This window comes from Bos indicus x Bos taurus, chromosome 5 (genome assembly GCF_003369695.1).
Source record: "Bos indicus x Bos taurus breed Angus x Brahman F1 hybrid chromosome 5, Bos_hybrid_MaternalHap_v2.0, whole genome shotgun sequence".
Taxonomy (NCBI): domain Eukaryota; kingdom Metazoa; phylum Chordata; class Mammalia; order Artiodactyla; family Bovidae; genus Bos; species Bos indicus x Bos taurus.
Genome location: NC_040080.1, coordinates 96,926,648 through 96,933,274, shown reverse-complemented (window position 1 = coordinate 96,933,274; position 6,627 = coordinate 96,926,648).

The following is a 6,627-nucleotide window of genomic DNA, read 5'->3' as shown; positions in this document are numbered from 1 at the left end:
CACCGTAGATTAGTTTTGCCCGTTTTTGGATTCATACAAATATAAATACACAGGATGGACAGTATGTGCCCAGATCTTTTTACTCAAAGTAATCTGGACAGCATTCTGTGTTGTTGTGTGTTATTCCCTCAGTTGACTATGAATATGCTGCAACTTATTTATTTATTCTCTTGTTGATGGACATTTGGATTGTTTCCAGTTTTAGGCTATTTTAAGGCAACTGTGAGTATTCATGTTCAGTCTTTTGAGGAAGTTTCCATTTCCCTTAGGTAAATATCTAAGAGTAGAATCGTCAGGGGCTTAACAATCTAAAGACTCATTTAATGGTACTGATGAACCTACCTGCAGGGCAGGAATAGAGACACGGACGTAGGGAATGGACTGGTGGGCACAGTGGGAAAGAAGAGGGTGGGGTGAATTGAGAGAGCAGCATTGACGTATATACACTGCCACGTGTGAATAGATGACTAGCCGGAAGCAGCTATGGAGCACAGGGAGCTCAGCTCGGTGCTCTGTGAGGACCTAGAGGGCTGGGATGGGGCTAGGGGAGTGTCAGAGGGAGGCTCAAGAGGGAGGAGATATATATACTTAGAGCTGATTCACATTGTCACACAGCAGAGACCAACACAATGTTGTAAAGCAATTAGCCTCCAATTAAAAATAAATTTAAAAATAATAAAGACCCACTCAAGATGAAAACCAAAACCCTGCATGGCCTCCATCACATTTCTGGAGTTATCCTGCAAACTACCCCTTCCCTTCACTCTCTGACTTCAGGCCCCTGCCTGATACACACTTTCTTCCCTCTTTTCCAGCTTACCTTTCAGATCTAAATTCCAGCAACAACTGCTTGCCTTCCCCTTTAAGGTAAATCCCCTACCACAAACAAGCATTCACAGCTCTATGTTCTTGATGCCCCACCTACACCAAGACTGGTTTTATATTCATGGGCATGAGTACAGCTGCCCCTCCAACAACTCGAGGGTTAGGGGTGCTGACCCTTTGCACAGCGGAAAATCCATGTATTACTTTCAGTTGACCCTCTCTATCTGCAGTTCTGCATCAGCAGATTCAACCAACCCTGATGGTGGTATACTGTAGTATTTGAAGGAAGCAAAAAAATCTGCATACAAGTGGACCTGCGCAGTTCAAACCCATGTTGTTCTAGGATCAACAGTATTTGGTTGGCGTTTGCGTCTCATTCAGCAGCAAGATCCATGAGAGCAGGCTATTTGTCTGTTTCACTCACACAGTGCCTGGTCTAGATTCTGGCAGATACTAAGCATTCAGTAAGTCACTGCTGGATGAGTGAATGATGGTGCTGTCCCTCACCCACCACAGGTTCTATCATCACCTTTGTAAAGTCCCTTTTGGTCATCTAGAAATGAAACTCTTTGTTCTTGTCATGGATTTCCTCATAGCCTGGATTCAGCTGGAGGGAAAAAGACCAGGCAATCAGTTCGCTCAGGCTGCCTGGCTCCCAGGAAAGAGAAAATCTCTCAATCTCAATAGTCTTTGTCTTAAGCAGAACATTATATAAACAAAATTCCCACTAAAAGACTTCTGATCCAAACAAGACAATGAAGCAACGCATTAGCAAATATTCCATCTTGAATGAGATCAAAGAGGACTTGCTCCTGGTTTTGTCTCCCCTAGTGTTTCTTCTTGAGGTCAAAGTACTGGGGGGTTCTCAAGACAGCACTGGTTTTCTTGGAAAGCAGGCATTCTTCTTTAGTAGAGAGGGAATGAAGTTGTTCCAGAAGGAAAATTAGAGATTAAAATGCTATGCAATGAAATTAGCTTATATATTGAAAAGCGCCTTGGTAAAGCACTTTTACAGGTTGACTTGCCAGAGCAGAGGTGCTGACTTTCCTTTTGTGTGAGCAAGGCTAATTAGAGAGATGCTCAGCTTTACATCCTGTCTACACCTCAATCCCCTCAATAGGTAGAGGAATGAAGATGGTTACTAGAGTCTTACATACCTTTGTGTGACTCCATATTTCTCTTGGAAGGGATGATTTCCCTTCTGGGTTGATTTCTTGTTTGCCCAGAGTGATAATCATGAGCAGAGGAGTGTGGATACTCTTTCTTTTCCAAGTGTTTTACCTTTGCTTAAAGAATGCAAAAATGTGACCCTAGAGGATGAGTTTAGTACAGAAAGTGCTATATGTGTTCGAGAAAATAACTGGAATTTTATCACCACCAGATTACTTTTATGGCCACCAGGAAATGAAATTATTTTAGGAATCAGCAAACTTCTGTAGAAGGAATGGAATATGCTGTCCTGTCTTTAAATAGGGATGGGTGATTTGTCCTTTGAGGAAGATTTGAGGAAGCCAAAGGTGATAATATGCATCAGCAAGTTTACTAGAATGTTTATTAAGAAAGTTTAGATTGTTCACACCTTTTGATCTAGTAATTCCATTGCTAGATATCTGTCCTGAAGAGTTACTCTTTCAATACAGACAAGAGTCTATTGCAAGGAAGGTCACTGCTACACTATTTACAACAGGGAGAAATTGGAAATGGCTTAAATGTTTAACAAAAAGAGAATGGATAAATAAATTCTGGGGTCTGCTTATCATAAATATTGTGATTTTAAGTATTTGCAAAATCTAGTTAATAAGAGAGAAAAAGTTATCCTACTGAAAGAAGAATACGACTTGAGATGTAGGTACTCTGTAAATATTTGTTCAATTAATACATGGATAGATTACTTTTATAATCAGAAAAAAATGATTTGAAAGTCTGCCAGAGAAATGGAGGTCAACATTAAAAAAATATATATATAGGGTTAACACTTTGGGAAAGACGTTTTGCAGAGGTAAAGAAAATGAAAGCAATTCTTTCTCCCCAGCCCCTACCCCCAAGAAACCAACAAAAACTTGACCTTGAATGTAGGCCAGAAGAAAGATGTCTCCCAGGACATTTTAGATGGAAACAAGAGTCCATTTGCAATGACTGGGGATGGGGGGTTCTTTCTTCTAAAAGGAGAATTTGTTAACTTAATAGTCCTTGAGCACTTTTTTTGGTGTATGTGCTGAAAATTTTGCTGAGATGTTGGCTTGAGAGACTTTTCTAATTTAAGAGTTTTGTTCCCTCACTGTTTTGTTAGGTGGAGAGTTGGAAATATTTCTGCCTCATCAAACAGCCTCAATTCCAGAGGGACACCCAGACAGAACATCTGCTTTGTAAGCCTGTTTCCTCCTCTTGCCCTCTAAAGTTGAGACTGGCAGCTGTGGGCATTCTTGGAAGCGTTTGCCGCGAACATTTGGGCTCATTTTTAAGAACTGGCTCATTGCCAATCTGCGCTTCAGCTTCTGCTATTTAAATAGGAGCTGCAACTGCACCAGATACGGGAGAGAGAGTGCATGTGTGCAGAGGGAGCAGAGGAGAGGGGCGCAAGGAGAAAGCCGACAGAGGCGCAGGTGGAAATGATACTCTGAGGCAAGGGCTGCACTTCGGTGGAGTTGGGGGTCCACCTACAACAGAAATGTTTCAAATGAAGATCAGGACAGAACCATGAAGGTCCAAAGTCACCCCTAAGGATACATGGGTTCTGAAGCAGATTTCACAGGGCTTCACTGGTTGGGAAGACCCAGCTTTGGGAGGTGGAGGGAGGTTTTCAAATTTTGGAAACCCTCTTTAAGAATACAATTGTAGGATACAAATACTATAACAAGGAGACACAACAGTATTTACAAACACTAAACCCCACTATGTGTATCCACAAGCCAACTTTCCTTTAGCCAGATCCCCAAACATCCAAGGCCTCGCCAAAGCTCCCTGACCCGTGGTAGACTGGGATGGGAGGAATATCAGAGAACAAAGAGAGAGGTCTTACTTGACTGTGGCTAAAATGTCTTAACATCACAAATTTAATGAAAACACATTGTGAGCACATTGTTGGACTTTTCTTGGGCCCCTAACAGGGCAGGGACTTTGAAACTCAAGCTTCATTAACTTTGAGATGACTCCACCTCTGACCATCTTCCACCCTGAGCATTTTTCTGCGGATTACATCAGACTGAAGTTAGAGGCAGCCAATGGGATGAGTAGGATGCAGAAATTATAGAAAAGTGAGGGACTCATCCAGAGAAGGCAATGGCACCCCACTCCAGTACTCTTGCCTGGAAAATCCCATGGACGGAGGAGCCTGGTAGGCTGCAGTCCATGGGGTCGCCAAGAGTCAGACACGACTGAGCGACTTCACTTTCACTTTTCACTTTCATGCATTGGAGAAGGAAATGGCAACCCACTCCAGTGTTCTTGCCTGGAGAATCCCAGGGATGGGGGAGCCTGGTGGGCTGCCATCTATGGGGTCACACGGGGTCAGACACAACTGAAGCGACTTAGTAGCAGCGGAAGAGGGACTCATCACATGCATTTTAAAAAATATTTTTATTTGGCTAAGTTGGGTCTTAGTTGCTGGAAGCTTTTCATTGCAGTGCACAGCCTCTCTTGTTGTGGCACAGGGGCTCCAGAGGGTGTGGGCTTAGTTGCCCTGCAGCATGTGGTATCTTAGTTCCCCGATAAGGGATCAAACCCAAGTCCCCTGCATTGCAAGACAGGTTCTTAACCACTAGACCACCAGAGGAGTGCCCTCCCACATACATTCTTATAATACTTGTGAGATGATGAAGGACACGTTAGATTTTCTGGAAGATTCAGTAAAGGAATCTTAGAGCAAAAGATCCAGCTTCCCACCATAAGTATTAGCACAAGTTGGGAAATAAGACTGCTTCAACCCAGTGGAGAAGGGAAAGTGATTTAGGCGGAGGAGTTACTAGGGATGAGTGAGCTGGCCGGTAGTCCTCTTCCAGGGACCTGACTTTGGCTTGACTTGGCAATCATTACTAGCTTTACACTTCCCTTCAGGCTGCAAATGGGGAACTGGGAGCAAGTTTCTCAGGGGAGAGAGCTACACACGTGAAAAAAAACAAAAAAACCCAAGGTTGACTTTTGGACCTAAGGTTGTCTAATGAACTTTAAGTTCTGGAGCAAGTCAGGGGATTAGGAGTGAGTGGTTGGCGGAGGGATGACAGAGAACACTTTCAACTCCAGGAATCTCTGAGTTTCCACCGGCAGCAATGGTGAGAGTGGGTGCAGGGACTGGATGGGTGATTGTAGCGGGTGTGGCAGAGAACCCTTGAATGAGATATAAAGTCAAACCATCTAGGTGAGTTAAAAACATGAGTTTATCAAACAGCATATTTTATAAGAACACATAGAAACAAAAAAATGCAAATTAAATACCTTAGAAGCATGGGCTGTGGGAGATGGTTATGAGTAAGATTGAAGTTGAAAGGGAACAGATTACTGACTTACCCAGTTCTTAATAAACAAGAGAGGAGCCATGAAAATAATCAAACAAACAAAGCATTCCAACAGCAATGGGAAAACATCAGTTTTTTAATTTTGTGTGTGTGTGTGTGAAATGGGAAGATTTCAAGTAATTACTCTGGGTGGGATCTGCATAAAACAGTTTCAGCTTCTCAGTGGTCCCAAGGTTGTGGAGCTTTGGGAAACAAGGGCTGCTCATGTATGAGACGGAGAAGGCAATGGCACCCCACCCCAGAACTCTTGCCTGGAAAATCCCATGGACGGAGGAGCCTGGAAGGCTGCAGTTCACGGGGTCGCTATGAGTCGGACACGACTGAGTGACTTCACTTTCACTTTTCACTTTCACGCATTGGAGAAGGAAATGGCAACCCACTCCAGTGTTCTTGCCTGGAGAATCCCATGGACGGGGGAGCCTGGTGGGCTGCCGTCTATGGGGTCGCACAGAGTCGGACACAACTGAAGTGACTTAGCAGCAGCAGCAGCATGTATGAGAATAAAAGGGATATTTTTTTAAAAACAACTGCTTCATAGTTTTTTGGGGGGAAATGATACATGATTTTGTTTTTTTTTTAAAGTGCAAACCAAATCAATTATTGAATTAATTTAATCCATGTAAAATACTTGAAAGAATGCCTGACACATAGTATACCCCTAATAAATGTTACCAAAATAACCTGAAATTCCACTACTCAGAGATAAGGACTGTTAAGATTCTGCTAACAGTCCTTTCCAGGAAATGTAGCAATTTACATCTTCAGTTGTATACAAATGAGACCAAGCTCTACATGATGTTCTGAAACAAAATGAAACTCAGTCTCGATATACACACATCCCATCAGTTCTGCTTCTCTGGAGAAGCCTAGTACAGTTGGCTAGGTTGCCCAACTCAGATGTCTATTGATTCTCTGTATTTCTTTTCTGTTTATCTTGCCTTTCTTTCTTTCTCTCTCTCTCTCTCCCCTACTCTCTCTTTCTTTCTCTTCCTTTCATCCTAAAAATCATCTCCTAGCTCTGTGGTCTGGGTCTTTTTTAGCCCTTGTGCTGATGTCTAACATGAGGCAATGACCTAGGGCTCCCCCCAGTGAGGGGATCTAACCTATATAATCCCTGGGTGTTTTGGAAGTGAGGAGCCTTTCTGACTAGGGACTTGTCGATTATAGAAACAATTAGGTCTCAAATAAAGCCAAGCAACTGAGAATGCTGCTTAGTTATGGAAACTTACTTTAAACACGAGTTCTCCTTCACTTATCAGTCAGCAGCTGAATGTAGAATTTCCTGTTCTTC